We start from the raw sequence: 21,246 nt of genomic DNA, 5'->3' as shown, positions 1-21,246 counted from the left end.
CAAAGTGTGACACATCTGAGAAAGAGCAAGAGACCTATAATTAGCAGGTGGATGCACAACTAGTCAGAAGGGCAGCCAGGCAGTGAAGTGGACAGAACAAGAACAAGTCTCCTACCTAATAGTGCACTTAAAGAGAGACATTTTTAGGTAGTCTAACAAGGTGTCAACTAATGGACAAATATTTAGCAGATTTTAAGAGAAGGTTTTTAGAGGAATACTGGTTTTTAGAGATTCAGCAGGAACTATTAGTGGACTTTTGAGGAGGAAATAAATATAATGCAGAGCATAGCACCACCAATGGTGGTGGTGGCACATAAAGCACATAGAGACAGTTATGGCAGCTGAGTTATTTGCAGCAGGAATAGACTGAATGTAGCTATTTCACATTACAAAGGAATTGGTCGTAGAGCTGTGGGACAACTACAAATAGCATGTCAGTTTTTTGGAGAGAATTGTGAGCTTGCATATGCATGACAGTAATCAGACGTAGGGACCGCAAAAGAGGGATGAAACAAGGGCGGTGAGACTCGTAAGGACTGGGAGCAATGCGGAGAAAGCAAGTAATAGTGGTAGGAATGGAAAGCACTGTGAGGAAGAAGCAGTCCTTTGTTTGTGGTCCCAAAGAAGCGTGGCAGTGTAAGACCTGTCTTGGACGTGAGGAAATAGACTGAGATCATGAAACAAGAGAGACAGACAGGTCCCTGTCAATAGACAAGCTACTGCAGAAGTTTCATGGAACAAAATTGCTATCATCCATGGACGTGACTTGTTGATAATGGAATATTTGGTTAGCACACCCCTCAAGGAAATACAAGGTTTTCCCACATAATGGGCTCCATTACCAATTTTGTGTTTTCCTATTTGGTCTTAACATTCCTGTGTGTGTATTTGTAAGAGCAATGTGCAGGGTGTTAGGGCCTGAGCTGATCAACCAACTAACAGTGTGTGTAGATGATGTGTTAATAGCTATAGACACACAGGCAGAACATTATGAATTGTTGGAGAAAGTGTCAGTTGGGACTGGTGCAGAAAGGGGTATGAAAATTAAATTTAGTAAGATAGATTGGGTTAATGAAAGGATTACATTTTTGGGTCACATGATGGATAGCGAGGGTATTCAACCACAAGTTGGGAAGCTTAGGGACATTGAGGACAGCTGTGTTTGGAATATTTGGGTTCTACAGGATGTTTGTGTTGTCACAACCCTTCAATAATCCAGCTCTGAATCAGTTATCAAATAAGAATGTGTTCTGGAAGCACTTGGACAAATGCAGGGTGGCTTTCCAGAAACTGAAAGCACGACATTTGGGCAACAAAATTCTATGCCATCTGGACTTCAGTAGGTCATTTTACGTCATTGGTTGCCTGTAGCTACAGAATCGGGATAGATATATTTCAGGAGAGTAAAAAGGAGGACGAACCCTGGCACCAAACCGTAGCATCCACTAGTAGAACACTTACTGCAGGCAAAAAGAACTACTGTGTCACAGACCAGAAAGCACGTGCCATTTTCTTGTTGTGGTCTTCAGTTTAAAGACTGGTTTGATGCACCTCTCCATACTGCTCTATCCTGTGCAAGCCTCTTTCTCTCCCAATAAGTACTGCAGCTTACATTCTCCTGAATCTGTATTCATCTCTTGGCCTACCTCTAAAATTTTTATCCCACACTCTTCACACCAATATTAAACAGGTGATCCCTTGATGTCTCAGAATGTGTCCTATCACCTTATTCCTCTTCTTCTGGTCAGGCTGTGCCACAAGTTTCAAATCCCCCCCCCCCCCCCCCCCCCAGTTTTATTCAGCAATTCCTCATTAGTTATGTGATCTACCCATCTTCAGCATTCTTCTGTAGCACCACATATCAAAAGCTTCTATAATCTCCTTGTCTTAACTGTTTACTGTCCCTGTTTCAGTTCCGTGCATGGCTTCACTCCATAGAAATACTTTCAGAAAATACTTCGTAACACATAAATCCATATCTGATGTTAACAAATTCTGTTCATCAGGTACATTTTTCTTGCCATTGCCAGTATTATACTTTATACCCTTCGGCCATCATAAGGTATTTGCTGCTCAGATAACAAAACTCACCTATTATTTTAAGTGTCTCATTTCCAAATCTTATTCTCTCAGCATCACCTGATTTAATTCAACCACATTCCATTATCCTTGTTTTCTGTTTGTTGATGTTCATCTGTTATCCTCCTTTCAAGATGCTGTCCATTCAGTTCCATGAACTGCTCTTTAAAGTCTTTGCAGTCTCTGATAGAATTACAATGTCATCAACAAACCTCAAAAGGTTTTATTCCTTCTCTCTGAACTTTACTTCCTACTCCAAATTTTTCTTTTCTCTCCTTTACTGCTTGCTCACTGTACGGATTGAACAATGGTGATAGGCTGCAAACCTATCTCTCCCCCTACTCAACCACTGCTTCCATTTCATGTCCCCTCAGCTCGTAAGTACTGTCTGGTTTCTTTACAAGTTGAAAACAGCCTTTTGCTCTCTGTATTTCACGCCTGCTGCCTTGAGAATTTCACACAGCATTCCAGTCAAAATTGTCAAAAGCATTCTCTAGGTCTAGAAACGCAATAAATGGAGGTTTGCCTTTCCTTAACCTATTTTCTAAGATAAATCATAGGCTAGTTCCTACATTTCTCTGGAATCCAAACTTACGTTCCCCAAGGTCGGGTTCTACCAATTTCTCCATTCTCCTCTACAGAAATAGTGTTAGTATTTTGCAACCATCACTTATTAGTTCAGTAATTTCCACACCTATCAGCTTCTTTTGGAATTGAGATTATTACATTCTTCTTGAAGTCTGAGGGCATTTCCTTTCTCAGTCATCTTGCACACCAAATGAAGAGGATTGTCATCACTGGCTCTTAAGGCTATCAGGAATTCTGATGGAATGTTGTCTACTCTCAGGGCCTTGTTTCGACTCAGGTCCTCCACAGCTCTGTCACATTCTTCCTGCAGTATCACATCTCCCATCTCCTTGAAGTCCTCTTCCATTTCTATAATATTGCCTTGAAGCTCATCTCTCTTGTACGGACCCTCTATATACTCCTTCCGCCTTTCAGCTTTCCCTAGTTAGCTTAGGACTGCTTTTCCATCTGACCTCGTGATATTCATATACCTGCCTCTCTTTCCTCTAAAAGCCTCTAACTTTCCTGCAGGCAGTATCTACCGTTCCCCTAACGAAATCTGCTTCTAAATCCTTACATTTTTCCTCTTGCATTTCCTGTCCATCTTATTTTTTAGATGTTTGTATTCCCTTTCAACTGTTTCATTTGCTGCAGTTTTATATTTTCTCCTTTCATCAGTTAAATTCAGTATCTGCTACATTATCCAAGGATTTCTAGTTGGCCTTGTAATTTTACCTATTTGAACCTATGCTGTCTTCGCTATTTCATCTCTTAAAGCTATCCACTCATTTTCTACTGTATCCCTTTCCCCCAACTTAGTCAATCGTTGTCTAACGCTCCTTCTGAAACTCTTAAAAACCTCTTGTTCTTTCAACTTATCCAGGTCCCATTTCCTTAATTTCCAACCGTTTTACAATTTCTTAAGTTTTAATCTGCCTGTTCATAACCAACAAATTGTGGTCATAGTTCTCATCTGTCCCTGAAAAAATTTTACAATTTAAAATCTGGTTCTGAAATCTCTGTCTTACCATTATACAATCAATCTGAAATGTTCTAGTGTCTCCAGGTCTGTGTTGGGGTGTGAATATAGTGTGTGGACATACAAAGTGAGAATATGGGTCTTGCTGGAGTTGTGCGTGAGATAGTCCCTGCAGTCGCACTATCCTATATGCCCTCGGTGGCTCAGATGGATAGAGCGTCTGCCATGTAAGCAGGAGATCCCGGGTTCGAGTCCTGGTCGGGGCACACATTTTCACCTGTCCCCGTTGATATATATCAATGCCCGTCAGCAGCTGAAGGTATAAATATAATTCTAATTTTGTTTGTATTAATATAATTCTAATTTTGTTCTAGACAGCTGCAGGTCATCAATAGCATCTGTTCTTTCGGACATGTCCAAAAGAATAGACACCATATCCATATAAGGATAAACCAACATATGTCACTGGGGGAAAAGTTGTCTTCCCGGGAGCAGAGTTCTCACAAAGGATGAAACACACAGGCTGGCCAGAGAGGATGTTGTGATGGGCAGCTGAAAATAAGAAAAGAAATGATACAAGAGCCAAACAAGGGTTTAAACCAGAGGATTTGATATTAGTGAAAACAAAAGATAGATCAAAGAAAGTAACTAAAGAAATTAAGAATTTTTTGTTAGTGTACAATGGCTTGTTTCTGGCAGAGTTCTTTAAATATCAGTGCCTATCAAGTCATCTATGTCAGCTCAAAGAGAGAACCAGGACTAAGGAATGAACAAGATTGAAAAGGTGCATGCATGGAGAGAGTGAAAACCATGTGTATTTACCTCACCAATCTGAAGCAGTTCTTTCTTTCTCTGCTTCAGTCTCTTCCAGGTACTTTGGTCTACTGGAAGTTCTTCCAGAGGCTAGTGAGAAGGTCACGAGATGAAATGTAGAGAGACAGGTGATCAAGAAGGAGAAGTTCAGGGAGGCATTGCAAGTGTCAGACAGGAGAGCATTAATTATTCAGAGGGAAGGTAAAATAATGAAATAGTTGTAAATGGAGGAATCAAATATTAAAGTGACTGGTCTTTCAGATAAGCAAGGCCAAGGTCAGATAACACACGTAAAGTGCCGCTCAACTGTGACACAAAATGGAAGCAGAGACCAATAATAAGATATAGGATTGTGATATTGAATAAAAGTAAACACATAGTAAATGAAGTAATTTTAAGGTTAAATTTCTGTATTAGTTTATAAGGCAGAATTGCTGAGCTGAAGCTCGAGAGTAGAAAATGCAAAGCGTTTGGGTAATATGGAAGGTGTGTCATGGAGTGAGCTGCCACAAGTGAAGGTAATACATTAAAATAGTAGTATAAATATAGTAAGCAAAATTGACCTGATTAGAATTAAGACAAACAGAAGACCAGAAGGGAGTAAATGAGTGAAAAGCGGACAAAAGAAATAGGTAAGAACAAAGCATACCAACACGAGGGTGTACCATATAATATGAGTGAGAGGATAAAGAAACAGCAAGAGCAGAGTAAGATGTGGTGTAAATGACAGCCAGAACCTAAATAACTAAGCATTTTAGCTCACAGTTTATTTACACGAAAACAGTGGGAACAAATAGGTAGAAATTGCAATGGGAGGACACTGTGTGTAAAACATGTAATATCAACATTATATGAAGGGCTTATTTCAATAGTGGTACAAGTCCATTTTTGTTCATATTGAGATACAGAGTCCAAAAGTTAAACGAGTGCTAAAAAAATCTGCAGCTGATATAACAGAAATATTCAAGCATATGGCTTCTTGCTAGAGATGAACCTCTCTTTCTGTTTTTTGGCTCAGTAATTTCAGAAGCATTATAGACAGAAAAGTGGAGGTAATGGACTTGTACCACTATTGAAATAAGCCCTTCATATGTGCCCAGTAAATTAAGAATAAAGAGAAAGATAGTGTTAAGATGAGAAATTAGTCTGAGGAAAATGTGCGATCTTGCAAAAATAATTTAAACAGTAATAAGAAGCTCAATTGTCACAGGGAAATTAGTCTGAGGAAAATGTGTGATCTTGCAAAAATAATTTAAACAGTAATAAGAAGCTCAATTGTCACAGGAAGTTAAGATGTGCCAACAGGGGGATAGATAGGACAGGCAGCTGGAGGAGAGTATGCCTTGCAACAGCGCTATTGAAGTGATACGAAGGGGTTATACGGGTACTGTTTACAAAAAGGATTTTTTTAAATGGAAGTGAGAGTGAAGTGTGGCATCATAATGGGCACAAATGTCCACACTCTGATTTAGTACTATTTTTAATCTGAAATGTCTGTAAATTAGATTAATCAATTATTGCAGAAGCAAATGCAGTTGCGTTGCTGTATGAGCTATGAAACAGAAGTCATAGCAAGTTTAATTAAAAAGGGCAAATCAGTTTGATATAGGGCACAAGACAAGCCAGCATAAATTGTGTGGTTGCACAGCAGAAGACTTCCAGAGTGAGGTGAGTTGTATGTTGGCACGGGGTCACAGTGACTTGCACAAGCAAGAAGGTGGAAGAACAAGCCATGGTAGAAGTGAACAAAAAGTAAAATGCAGCATCTATTGGTGGGAATCCTTCCGCACTGGGAAAGGCGGACTGGTCCTACCAGTAGTTGTCATTAAACAATTAAGGTAAAACAGTCAGGAGTGGCAAAAATTAATTAAAAGTATAATTCTTTAATTTGAGTACTAGAGTGTCTATAAGGGCGAGTTAAACTTAAGCATATTCAATTTTACGAAAAATATGGTGTCTGATGCCACGGTGGTGCAGAGGAGGGGAAAAAGGCAGAAACGCAATTGTTAGTACTTGGAGTTCTGACAGCGAACGGGACGGAATGGTGACAGCATTGCTAGCCCGAATCTTGTACTGAAGTTTTGCATTTTGCTCAAACAGCCAGAATATGAGATGTCACTTGTATATAGGTCGTGCAATTTTATAATAGTGAATTAAAGTTTGATTTGGACTATGACGATGGCAGATGCATAGAGGAACGTAGTTGACTTAGCAAATCTTGTTCTGCGCAACATGGTGCCGCCAGACATGCTGTGCTTGTTCCTACACTTCTCTTTTGTGGTCAACCAACAACTGATGATAACATGTTGGTTATGTTCATTACCAATTTGAATTGTGGAACTTTAGTGGGGCAGAATGGTGTAGTTCCATACAGTTCCCTTGGAAAAGATCTGGCAATATGAAGACCCACATGGCAAAATGAGTCTTATACTCATGTGAACACAATTGGGATTAGCCTTATTGTGACATTTACTACAACTTTGAGCCGGATGAAGGTTACACCAGTGGCATAAACACTACACAAGTGGCATATCGCACAGCCACTACCATACTGGATAGTGAGTTGCACAGTATGGAGGTGCTGTTGTTTATAAAAGTTTGTAAGAAGGTGTGGGTGTTGGAGAAAACAATTCCTTTATTCCCACATATATTTAGCAATAACTTAACATTACACACATGAATGAACTGTGTAGACATGAACAGCATGGAATAACTAACAAAAGTTAAGTCAAAGAATAACTATATCACTGCACGTAAATTAACACTTCACGGAATGTTTATGAAGCACTGTACACTTGTCGGGATCGACTGTCAGAAATAGGTCACTACATGACTCCCCTGTTTAATGCTAACGGTACCACAGATTAAATTTCACACGCCGTCCAGCTCTTGTAACTACTTCTTTCTTGAAACCAGGCGGTGCGTCACATGTGTCAGTGGGTGTGTCAGGGAGTGGTGTAGTAGTCCTCGACATCGGTCTTGGTGTTGCAGTGACTGGTGTTCGCTGAGCGTCGTGGTGTTCATGGGGTACAGGAACACGTCTTGTAGCTTGCCCTGTCTTCTCTGGTCTGTGTTCAGTGGTAGCTGTGGTGTCTGTTGTGTCCAGAAATGCTGGCTTGATATGGTCCACTGCAACTGTGGTGGGTGTACCATTAATCATTATGCGGAAAGTATTGGTATCCCTACTGACTACCAGATATGGTCTGTCATATGGTGGCTGCAGTGGTTTACGCACAGTATCATTGCGTAAGAATACATGCTTGCACTTGTCTAGCTCCACAAAAACGAACGAGTGTCTTCCAAGCTGGTTTCTATGCATTGTTGGTCTCAATCGGCGTATATGCTCTCTTAATCTTGTGGCGAATTCTGAGGCTGTGATTGTACCATCTGCCATGCTGTGCAGAAATTCTCCAAGTAGGCATAACGTTTGTCCATACACCAGTTCTGCTACTGTTGCTTTCAGATCACTTTTGAATGACGTTTGTAGACCCAAAAGTATGATAGGTAGTTTCTCTGTCCAATTCGGTGTTGCGTGACATCTCAGTGCTGCCTTTAACTGTTGATGAAGACGCTCAACCATGCCATTTGATGCGGGGTGGTATGCCGTGGTGCGTATGCGTTTCGAACCTAATAATGTAGCCAATGCTTTGAAAATGTAGGCTTCAAATTGTTGTCTTTGATCAGTTGTAATTCTCAGTCCAACTCCAAACCGGGCAATCCAACCATGAAAAAATGTTTGAGCTATAGCTTCTGCAGTGATGTCCTTCATTGGAAATGCCTCAGGCCACCTAGTAAATCTGTCAATCACTGTGAGGCAATAACTGTAGCCTTCCGATGCCAGAGTGGGCCGATGATGTCAACATGCACATGGTGAAAACGCTGATTTGGTGGAAGAAATGTGCCTTATGGTGCCCTGACATGCTGTGTGATTTTATTCCTCTGGCACGCCAAGCATTGCTTCACAAATGTTTTACAGTCTGTGCATACATGGCCATACAAATTTTTGTTTGACCAATCTGAGTGTGGCTCTTACTCCTGGGTGTGACAGATTGTGCATTGATGCAATTGCCTGTGTTCTGGATTGCTGTGGCACAAATGGACGTATCTTTCCTCTTGCTACGTCACAGTACAACTCAATGCTTGCTTCAGGAAATGTCACAAGCTGTAGCTTCAATCCTTTCTCTTGTTGCAATAGATCATGCAACTCACTATCACTTTGTCGCGCATGCGCGAGGGCGTCGTAATCAATGGCCTTTGCCACTGCTTCCACCTGTGCGATGTCATTTGCAACTGTGGACACTGCTTCTATGCGAGAAAGTGCATCAGCTGGAACATTTAGCTTCCCTTCCACATACACAATGCTGGTCATGAACTGGCTGTAATCTAAGTGTCGCAGCTGCCTGGGCGATGCTTTCTCTGGCTTTACCTTAAAGGCATGGGTAAGCGGTTTGTGATCTGTGTAAATCGTGAACTGTCGCCCTTCTAATGTGTGTATGAATTTCTCTACTGCCGCATAAGCGACGTACAGCCCACGGTCATACGTTGCTCAACGTTGCTGAGATGGTGACAACTTATGACTATAGAATGCAATGGGCTGCCATAACTGATCAATTTGTTGCTGAAGTACGGCACCAATGGCAGTGGATGAAGCATCAACCATGAGAGCGAGTGGAGCATGTGCGACCGGATGTGCTAATTGTGCGGCCTCTGCTATAGCTTTTTTTATTGCGTGAAACGCGGTGCCTGTCTCGATAGTCCAATGCACACTGTGGTTAGGTTTAGGTGCGCCTTTAAGTAGTTCATTCAATGGTACAGTTGTCAGTGCATGATTGCGAATGAAGTGTTGGTAGAAAAAGTGCTCCTCTTCCGAGGCAGCCATCACCAATAAATCATCTATATACACATAGCAAAAATCTAAATCTCTTGTAACCACATCCATAAAACGTTGGAAGGTCTGGGCGGCATTACATAGTCCGAATGGCATTTGGGTGAATTCAAATAGACCGAATGGCGTTGTCACTGCTGTTTTAGGAATGTCTTCTGCAGCTATAAGGATCTGATAGTAAGCTCGAACTAGATCAATGGTAGAAAATATAGTCTTACCGTGAACATTTGCAGAAAAGTCTTCTATATGTGGAACTGGGTACCGGTCTGGAATGCTCCTTGCATTGAGTTGGCGATAGTTACCACAGGGGCGCCATCCATTCTTCTTTTTAGGCACGATGTGAATTGGGGATGCCCAACTGCTACTAGAAACTCTGCAGATACCTTGTGACAGCAAGCTGTGAAATTCCTGCTTTACCACTTTTATCTTTTCGGCCGTTAAACGTCTAGGCCGAGCGTGAGTTGACGGCCCTAGCGTGGTCAAAATGTGGTGGACGGTTGTATGCTTGACTGGTGGGAGAGTAGGCGATTGTTGTGTGATCTCGGGGTATCCTTTCAGTAATCGTATATATGGTGTGTCGCCTGTGACTGTGCGTACCTCTAGTGGTGTGATACAACAGACTTTTCGTGTTGTATGCAGACTAGTAGTCAAACCTATTAGTTGCTGACGTCGCAGATCTGGCAGTAAGTCGTAGAAGGACAAAAAATCTGCTCCGATAATAGGCTGTGATAAATCTGCCACTGTAAATTGCCATTCAAACAAACGGCGTAGCCCCAAGTTAAGGAATAATGTTACTCAACCGTATGTTCTAATTTTGGAGTCATTGGCGGTGAATAGATAACAGTCGTCTCAGCTCCGACGTGATAGGCGGTTTGCTGGATATAAGGACACTTCTGCGCGAGAAACTGTAGTTTTGTTTCGCGGTCTGTCACAAAAAGTCGGTGAGGGTTTGCACTGGAAGTTATCGCTGCTACGGTGTCTGCTTCATGTTTCCACTTGCAAGGTGGTATATACCAAATGTCTTGTGGTACCAGCATAAGTTCTGTAGTTATGGTGATCGATTGCGACTTCGTGACCGTTGGCGGTTGTGCGTTGTTTGTAATGCAGCTACCTGCGCGGTCAACTCTGCCAGTTGTGATTGTAGAGAGACTAGCGTCACTGCAGGCGAATATTCTTGTTGTGGTGTTAATGTTGAGACACTTGATGTGGGATACATTTCAATTAACCTGTCAGCCGTTTGTGCCAGTGCGTTTAAATTGCCTGCACATACCATGAGAATTTTTTGAGTATCTGACGGCAACCGAGACAACCATATATTTCGCAGCACATCATCAGTTACAGTGTTACTTGCCAGTGTGCGCAAATGTCGCAAGAGTTGTGATGGAGTGGGATCTCCCAGTTCTTCAGTGCACAGTAGCTTCTCTAACCGTTTTGCCTCTGATTGTGACAAACTTGTTATTAATGCGTTTTTAATGGATGCATAACTATTGGTATCCGGTGGTGTGGCTAGGATATCTTGTACTTCTGCTGCTAGATCTTCTGCAAGTGCTGCAACCTCGTAGCTGTACTTACTTTCGTCCGCTGATATTTGAGCGAGGACAAACTGGCTTTCTAACTGGGCAAATCACAATAGAGGATTATGTAACCAGAATGGTGGAGGTTTTATCGTCACCCTGTTAATTGCACTGCTGGCTTCAGGTTGAATTGAGACTGGCGAATCGGTCATTATCGTGCTGAAACGAGCGCGACGCGGCTGGCACGGAAGTTACAAACTTCGTTAAACGCTGAAGCCGACGCGGATGTTAACATAGTTTGCCGGGGCCACCAAATGTGGGTGTTGGAGAAAACAATTCCTTTATTCCCACATATATTTAGCAATAACTTAACACTACACACATGAATGAATTGTGTAGACATTAACAGCACGGAATAACTAACAAAAGCTAAGTCATAGAATAACTATATCACTGCATATAAATTAAAACTTCACAGAATGTTTATGAAGCACTGTACACTTGTAGGGATAGATTGTCAGAAATAGGTCACTACAAAGGTATTACACAGGTCAACATCCGTAAAGAATATAGCTAATTTTTAACAGAGTTTTGTTACTTTCTTTAATAGTAGCAAACCTTCATTTCACCATATTAACCTTGTAGAGGTACTGAATTCACAGGATAGTAAACAACACACGAATGGCTGCACTGCAGGTAAAATCAGATAGGTTATAGGACGAGAAAGTGCAGAGTCTGACAATGCTGCTAATGTGCTGGTAAGTCATAAATGTGACTTGCCACACCCTGCTGTAAAGCTATCGCTTACCTTAACCATCAGTCAAGGTGATCCAGGCGAGTTTTTGCACACAAATTGACATTCATTGCTTTTCCTGTTGGGATGTTCATATTAGTTCTTATTTTGTTTTTAGGCAACCAGGAGGAGTAGGGTTTCTCCTTCAGCAAGCAGGCCATGATGGGATGTTACCACTCTGCAGTCTGTTTTCATACTGGACTCTAACCAACCTGTGTTTCTTGAAACTGTAAAAAGCCACGAATGCTAGAAGGAAAAAGTGTCTTTCAATTAACAAAAAAAAGTTTGTTACTGAAGCTGTGGAGAGTAGGAAATTTCCTATCTACAGTGTCAATGTTTCCAAGAAATGACGATCATGTCTTGGAAATATCTCAAGAGTGTCAAGGAGAATTTTCCCATCTTGTTAGAGATGCTTGCCCAAGAGGCTAAATCAGTATGGAGGACAAAACATTCCCATGGGCAGTTTCAAGATGAAGGAAAAAGCCAAGTCTTTTGCTCAGTCTCTAGGGACTGAAAATTTTGCATATGTGAGAGGTGGCACTCAAAATTTTTTTTAAAAAAATGACATGTTAAAAAAATATCTGTTGAGAGAGTGCCAGTGTATTGAATGGACCGACGAACTTCCCCCTGATCGCACCACAGCATTCAACGATAAGAACTGTCATGGAGGAAAACTGAGCATGTACAGAATAACAGTCCTTATAGCCAGTAACAGGGATGGATCTCAAAAGCTGAAACCACTCATAGTAGGGAAATCTGAGAAACCACACTGTTTGGAGGGAATACAAACGCTTTCCACAATTTATCAGTCATAAATAACAAATCATGGCTAATGATAGAATTATTTAATGAATAGCTGATCTCGGTTAATAATGATACGAAAGAGGAGAAACACAAAATTCTACTGTTTTTGGAAAGCAGCACTGTACATAACAACCCACCACATCAAGATTGTAACCACTGGACTCGACCATTATACAAAATTTGGAAACACTCTACCACAGAGAAATTGTTTTGCTTGTGCTGGATATCACTGAAAAAGGTGAGAAGCGAAACATACTGGTTTTGGACTATTACAATCATGACTGATAATGCCAGGAAAAATGTCAGCCCTACTACTCTTTAGAATTGGTTCAGAAAGTGTGGGTTTGTAATACTAAGAGAAAATACAGATTGTCCCTCAGAGTCATGAGAATTAATGAAATCAATCCCACCACACTAAGGTTGAGAACTTCTACAGAGGTGTGGTGAGTGGACCTTTGAGGAATTTGTTCATGTTAGTGATGACATTGGTGCCCATGGTGTCCTACCTGCTGAATTATTGGCCTGTCAGGATGAGGATGAGAAAGAAAATGAAGAACAACTGCAAACTCCAATCACATAGTCACAAAGTTGTATGTCCCTACCCTATGCACTTGGAACGGAAACAAGAGATGATTTCTTCTCAACTCTCATCATCACCAAAAATTTGTTGCACAACGTTACACGAAAGACCCTCTCTCAAAGGAAAATAACTGACTATTTTTGACAATGATGTGTAACTGTTACTTGCATGTTTTTCATACACTGTACTTATGTACAATACACATCTATTTATGTATTATTATGCACATCGTTAAAATGGAGGTGAATGGCATTTACTGATGTTTTTTACTCCATTCCTCTCTGTTATTTGAACTCTTATTATTTTCGATGCTTTATAATCTGACATTTTTCCTGAGTCCTTGATTTCCAAATTATCGATGACTGACTGTAATTGTTACTGAGTGCATCACTGGTATAAACTGCCCTGTTGTGAGTGCAGTGTTGTCAGTACTATGGTTCTTATAGATGCCAATAAATTATTTAAATTAGGAGTACTGCAACAATATGAGTGACACCAAAAGTAAGTGGGGCCTGAGTAAGCAATTATTTCTATGTTATCAAATATCTAATTAAAAAGAAAAAAAGTGTAATTCCAGAACATTTTATTGCATTACCCAATCGGATCAGCATGCTTTTTTGAAGGGGATGTTGTAAGAGATCTACACTAAAAAGAAAACGGTTCACATACTGTAATAAATCTCTACAGGAAAACAGGAGAACGATTATTCAAAGAGCGAATTGCTTACATAATTATATTTTGCTACAATTCCACATTTTCATCTCAATAACAGGTAAATGTACCTGTACAAAGAAGAAACTTTATCAAATGAGTAAGAACAAATCTTTAAAGTAGTGTCACACAAAATATATGAGGATGATCTGTTCTTGCTGTAAAAAATTTGGCATAAACCACGAAACTTCACTCTAATTGTTTGAATTTTTGCATGGGCTGATTTACTAGTTTCTCAAGTATTTCTCGATTCTTGGCGATGGAAGGTAAGGCTGGCAATGGCACATCTTTGGGAAGCTTTTTCACCACGTAGGTTGTCTGACCAATCTTAACTTTTCCTGCTCGTTGGTTCACCTTCTGACTTTGAACAATAGTCTGTTGTGACTGTTGTTCTGTAACTGAATGAGCATGTGTGTAGTCTGAATATACTTCACACTTCATACGCTCTTTATTTTCTTGAGCAACACTTGGAGTGGTGTTGCCCTCGTAAAAGAGTTCACAATTAATTATTTCATTTTGCAATTGCTGTGAGGTGCTACTTGGCTCATTTGGTGAAGATTCTACATGTTCAGTAATGTAGTGCACAGCATTCATCAGTTCCTCATTGATGGAAACATCTTCGATGAATTGGGAGGCTTGTGATTCAGACTGACATTCTTGCTGTTGTAAAGACTCATTTTGTGTCATAATGTGTTCTCCAGAAGATGTGCTAGGAATCACTGGGATTTCAGTTGGTTTCTGGGATGTTGACTCGTTGCGTTGCTCATCGGATAAATTAGCAAAGGCCAATTTTCTTGATTCAACGAATACAGAAAGTACATTTTTGCGTAACTCTTGGGCATATAAAACATTGTCAATAGCTCTTACCACATTCGCTTCACAAAGATCTGAAACCAAAGGGAAACATTCCATAAAAATCAGTGAAAGACATTATGTCAAACAAATATGTCAACTTAAGTCGTATGTATACCACCTAAAATTACTTTAAAATAAATCAGGGTTCCAATCCCACCTTTTGAGAAACCAAAATCTTCTTTAAGAGGGTATATATATTCTGTTTCAATACACTTTATAGTTACCGAGGCAGTATTTTAGTTATTACTACATATAAAGCTTTATTGAAGCACTAGTTACTTAATGTTTGGCATTAAAAATATAGTTGCTGACGATAAATGAAATTTTTCTTTAAGCATAAACCACACTACTTGTTGTATGCTTTGATGCTAGCTACAGGAAACTGACGTACATACAGCCAGCCGGAGTGGCCGAGCCGTTCTAGGTGCTACAGTCTGGAACCACACGACCACTACAGTCGCAGGTTCGAATCCTGCCTTGGGCACGGAGTGTGTGATGTCCTTAGGTTAGTTGGGTTTAAGTAGTTCTAAGTTCTAGGGGACTGATTACCTCCGAAGTTAAGTCCCATAGTGCTCAGAGCCATTTGAACCATTTGACGTGCATACAAATTTCAAATGTATACTGCCAGACAAAAAGAGTCAAGAACCCAGAAAACTTGATCAGAAGTCAATGTAAATTCATACATACATGCACCATTGGTGGATGTGTAAATGATTAAAAGTTGAAATTCTCTGCAACAAGCAGAATGGGCGCTGAAATACATTACTGTAGTTGGCAGACTTGGTAGGGTAAATAAAGGGTGTCGACAGTGTCAAATGTTGCATGATTATAGTTAAGGACATGGAGATGACGCATATGCATGTGAGACAGTTAATTTCAGCACATGGCAGGGTTTGAAAGGGCACTTGCTGTGGGTCTCCATTTGACCTGTTGGTCAAATCATGGAATATCCAAATTTGTGTGGCTTTCGGATGTGACAGTGGCCCATTGTTGGGACTACATGGGAACAAGAAGTCAGGCATACTTTTTGTCAAGGTTCTGGTCGACCATGTCTGACTGCCAAGAAGGAGGACACCGTACGCCTTCACATTTGCACCTGCCATTCAAGAACAAGTACCACCTCCCTGCAACATTCTGAGTCATTCCACAACAGCAGTGGAGTCTAGCAGTAGCTGGACTAGGGAATTACTGTCCCTTGATTAGGTTACCAATTGCACCACAATAAAAACGACTGTGTCTGGAGTGATGCTGATACTGGGAAGCATGATCTGCTGATGAGTGGCATTATATTGTGTTCTGCCATTAATCCCTGCGTCTGAAAAATGCTGATAGTGTGAGTCTGAAAAATGCTGATAGTGTGCGTCTGAAAAATGCTGATAGTGGGAAGCTTTATTTGCTGACCAATGGAATCATCTACATCTACATCTACATTTATACTCCGCAAGCCACCCAACGGTGTGTGGCGGAGGGCACTTTACGTGCCACTGCCATTACCTCCCTTTCCTGTTCCAGTCGCGTATGGTTCGCGGGAAGAACGACTGTCTGAAAGCCTCCGTGCGCGCTCTAATCTCTCTAATTTTACATTCGTGATCTCCTCGGGAGGTATAAGTAGGGGGAAGCAATATATTCAATACCTCATCCAGAAACGCACCCTCTCGAAACCTGGCGAGCAAGCTACACCGCGATGCAGAGCGCCTCTCTTGCAGAGTCTGCCACTTGAGTTTATTAAACATCTCCGTAACACTATCACGGTTACCAAATAACCCTGTGACGAAACGCGCCGCTCTTCTTTGGATCTTCTCTATCTCCTCCGTCAGACCGATCTGGTACGGATCCCACACTGATGAGCAATACTCAAGTATAGGTCGAACGAGTGTTTTGTAAGCCACCTCCTTTGTTGATGGACTACATTTTCTAAGCACTCTCCCAATGAATCTCAACCTGGTACCCGCCTTACCAACAATTAATTTTATATGATCATTCCACTTCAAATCGTTCCGCACGCATACTCCCAGATATTTTACAGAAGTAACTGCTACCAGTGTTTGTTCCGCTATCATATAATCATACAATAAAGGATCCTTCTTTCTATGTATTCGCAATACATTACATTTGTCTATGTTAAGGGTCAGTTGCCACTCCCTGCACCAAGTGCCTATCCGCTGCAGATCTTCCTGCATTTCGCTACAATTTTCTAATGCTGCAACTTCTCTGTATACTACAGCATCATCCGCGAAAAGCCGCATGGAACTTCCGATACTATCTACTAGGTCATTTATATATATTGTGAAAAGCAATGGTCCCATAACACTCCCCTGTGGCACGCCAGAGGTTACTTTAACGTCTGTAGACGTCTCTCCATTGATAACAACATGCTGTGTTCTGTTTGCTAAAAACTCTTCAGTCCAGCCACACAGCTGGTCTGATATTCCGTAGGCTCTTACTTTGTTTATCAGGCGACAGTGCGGAACTGTATCGAACGCCTTCCGGAAGTCAAGAAAAATAGCATCTACCTGGGAGCCTGTATCTAATATTTTCTGGGTCCCATGAACAAATAAAGCGAGTTGGGTCTCACACGATCGCTGTTTCCGGAATCCATGTTGATTCCTACATAGTAGATTCTGGGCTTCCAAAAACGACATGATACTCGAGCAAAAAACATGTTCTAAAATTCTACAACAGATCGACGTCAGAGATATAGGTACCGCGTTTACTCCTTTGTCTGTATGATGCTGAGACTGGGAAGCATGGTCCACTGATGAATGGTGTCACATTTTACTCTACATTACCCCGGACAACCATGCTGGTGGCCTGGGTGGCGTACCATTCTTTCAATGTTTTTGAGAGGCACACTGATGTTACTCCTGGTGGTGTGGGAAGCCTCTTTGGCTGCTGTGGACCAGATGACAGCAGCAAATAATCGGTAAAGTATGTACCATTTTACAGTAAATGAAACATAGATTTTCACTACAGTTCAGACTTTCATATTTGGAAACATACAGTAATACGAGGGTGGCTTGAAAAGTCCTCGGAATCACCACGAGAGGTCAGCGCTAGCGCAACAAGTTGTTCACGTGATATTCATTGGACTGTTACCTGTAAACACGCGCCGCATCAGTGCTCTTGGAAGAGGGCTGTGGTGGTGACGTAGCTCTGTTGTTCCTGCATAGTGATTGTGGAGATGGAAAAAAAATGAGATTCGAGCAGTGATTAAATACTTTAAAGAAAGGTATGAAAGAAAAGGACATTAATGTCGATTTCCAGAATACACTGGGGGACTCTGCTCCTTCATATTCAACTGCTACCAAGTGGACAAAAAAATTTAAATTTAGTCAGGAGTGCTCAGATGATTATCCATGCAGTGGTCAGCCAACAAGTGTCACTACTCCAGAAATCATTGAAAAAATGCACAAAATGGTCATGGAGGATTGCCAATTGAAAGTGCGTGAAATTACTCACACTTGCCAGATGACCTCTGAAAGGGTATATCACATTTTAATTGAAGAATTAGAAATGAAAAAAGTATCTGCAAGACGGGTGCCACACACACGTGCTGTCGCCATAGCAAAATTACATTAACTAAGGTATGAATAGTTATCACACCTGCCTTATTCACCTGATATGGCTCCGTCAGACTTCCATCTCTTCCCAAAACTGAAAATATTTCTTGGTGGACAAAGATTCGCTTCAAATGAAGAATTCATAGCCGGAGTTGACAACTAATTCGCAGGCCTGGAAGAAACTCATTTTCATAATGGGATCAAGGCACTGGAATATCGGTGGACCAAGTGCATTAATCTACAAGGAGACTACACTGAAAAGTAAAAAAAAAAAAAAAAATTCGGTGATGTAAGTACTTTTGTTTCTATTCTGTTCCAAGAACTTTTCTAACCACCCTTGTATGAATGTACATTAGGCATACATCAAGCTTTACTGTAATCTTCGAATATGTATTTTAACTTTGTTTAATCCTACTGTTCCTTTTTACAATATCATTACATTAATTACTTCTAAATTAAATATACTGTGCAGTATTTCACATAATATTGCAGTTCACTTATATTTTATTTAATCACTACATATACAGGGTGTTCCAAAAAGGATTTACAATTTTGAAAATTCATACAAATTAATTCATGGCACCTACCGAGTTGATTGTACTGTCAATTTGTAGCAAAATACATCAAGTTTTGCCTCGTGTAGTTTGCTAGTGCCAAATTCTACTGTAAGGAGCGCTAGCGGCAGTTACGTTAAAGATGGCTGCCTTTATTGGACCCGAGCATGTGTTTTGGTTTGTAGAGTCGACGTCATTGACAACAGTTCAGCATAATTTCCATATCAGGCATGCTAAAGATCCTCCTAGTAGGCATACAGTTTGTGAGTGGCATAAATGTTTTGTAGAAACAGGGTGCTCGGTAAGACATGAGAAATCATAAGGTTGTCCAAGCACATCTGATGACAACTTTGAGCGAGTGAGAGAACATTTTGTCAACAGCCCTACAAATTAGACCCAGCATCGTCTTGTGAACTGCAAATCCCACATACGACTGTCTGACGTTTGTAGAGAAACTGTCTGAATTGGAAACTGTACAGATTGAGGGTTGTACAAGCAATAAAAGGCACTGATAAAATTGCTCGCAAGAACTTATATGTGGATATGTTAAATCAATTATATGAGGATGAACATTTTTTTGACAAAATCATCTTTTCTGATAAGTCGACTTTTCACTTAAGTGGCAAGGTTAACATGCATAACTGTAGGATTTGGGGCAGTGAAAATCCACATCAAACATTCCAACATGTTCATGATAGCCATAAACTGAACGTTTTTTGTGCACTGAGCAAGAACAAAGCGTTTGACCCCCTTTTTTGTGGGAGAACCAAGAACCATCAACAGGATAGTATAAATAGATGTCAACAATTTTTTATACCACAGATCCATGAGGAGGACCAAGAATGAAATGTTTACTTCATGCAGTATGTTGCCCACCCCACTACCTGGCTGACATCTGGGATATTCTCAGTGGCTGCTTTCCAGGTCAATGGATTGGCCATGATGCACCAATTGCATGGCCCCCACGTCCCTAAGACCTGACACCACTCGATTTTTTAAAATGGGGATTCATCAAGAATATTGTGTTTGTACCTCGTGTGCAGCTTCTCTACCTGAACTTAGAGCAAGAATTTACACTGCCATTGAGTAAGTTACACCTGCAATGCTACAGCAAGTTTGGGAAGAAATTGACTTCTGATGGGATGTGTGCAGGATAACCAACAGAAGCCACATACAACATCTTTAGTTTAATATGTTAAGCTCTATATCTTCTGTCAATAAATTTATATGGATTTTTAATGACGTAAAATCCTTTTTGAAACACACTGTTTGTACATTATATTTCTAATTTTAACTTCCGATAACTAATTTAGAAAACAGCTGTATACTTCAGACTGGAAATCACTCAATTAGTCCAAATTAGTGAGGTTCCATTGTATTATTTGAAAATCAAGTGTAATCTATTATGCAGCACAAACATAGTTACATTTTTCTGTCAACTCATTAACATTATAACAGAACTTCAATCAAAGCTCTTTCACACATTTAATTTCACAATTACATACAAGCCACCATTTCACCCGACCAGAAAATCACAAATAACTAATAAGGGTTCTATATTTATTAGTGCAGTCACACTGGTCAGAGTCCCTACAAAATCTTCTTCTTACGACTTCAGCTGTCAGGTTGGTTGGAGGGGCTCACCATGCAATTCCATCTTCGGGCTTCTTCTTGTACGTATACTGTGCCTTCGATGATACTTTTAGTGACACCATCATGTCTCATCAGGTGGACACACCATGTGTCCCTTATGCATTGGATAAGCTTCCAAAGACACGGCTTCTCTTCCTCTACTCTGAGGAAGCACCTCATTTCATACCTTGTCTATCCACACTATCTTTAGCGTTCTGCAGTAGCATCACATGCCAGACATGTTTGTCTATGCAGATGGATGTGATAAGTTTTTCTTGTGTTGTTAAAAAAGACTTTTGTCAGGTAGATTTGGCTTGCAATATGCTTCTTTTTACTCCCTAGGTAAAGAAAGCATTCAACAGTCTACAGTCACTCATTGTTAATTGAGCACTAAGCAAAGGTGTTTTGCCTACTCATCACTATGATTTTTGTTTCAGCTTTATTAATTTTGATGTTAAGATGAGCTAAGGGTGATTTCCATCTGGCCAGCATCACTTCTAAATGTTCTGCATCATCACATTACATTGCAATATCATCAACAACTCTAAACATGTCTATTTTCTTACAATGGACTTTTAATTACTCCTGTAGCTCCTACTTTCTTTCTGACTTCCATCTACTACCCACTGAATGTATCTGTTGAACAAGACTGAAGGTAGTAAATACCTCTGCCACACATCCTGCTTAACAGTAGCTTCTTCTTGATGTTCTCCACATCTAATCACAGTCACCTCTTCACTATACAGTCTCTCCTTATACTTAATTCCACTTTCAGCATATCAAAAAGCTGTCACCAGTCTACCCTATCAAAAGGTTTTTTTTTTTTTTTTTTTTTTTTGAGCTTCTTTAGTCTTTTCTCAAGAATTTATCAGAAACTGAGTATTGCTTCTCATGTGCACACATTTCTTCTAGAGCACAAT

At 40.5% G+C, this 21,246-nt stretch overlaps 1 non-coding gene across 1 annotated transcript; it reads left to right on the top strand.

Moving 5' to 3' along the window:
• The first annotated feature begins 3,816 nt into the window (after positions 1–3,816).
• Trnat-ugu lies at positions 3,817–3,891 on the top strand. The gene has a single exon. It is a non-coding gene; the product is annotated as a tRNA-Thr (tRNA).
• Positions 3,892–21,246: the final 17,355 nt, after the last annotated feature.

The sequence above is a fragment of the Schistocerca piceifrons genome, chromosome 1 (assembly GCF_021461385.2).
Source record: "Schistocerca piceifrons isolate TAMUIC-IGC-003096 chromosome 1, iqSchPice1.1, whole genome shotgun sequence".
Lineage (NCBI taxonomy): Eukaryota > Metazoa > Arthropoda > Insecta > Orthoptera > Acrididae > Schistocerca > Schistocerca piceifrons.
Note: the sequence above shows the minus strand (reverse complement) of the source record. Positions and strands in the feature narration are given on the sequence as shown.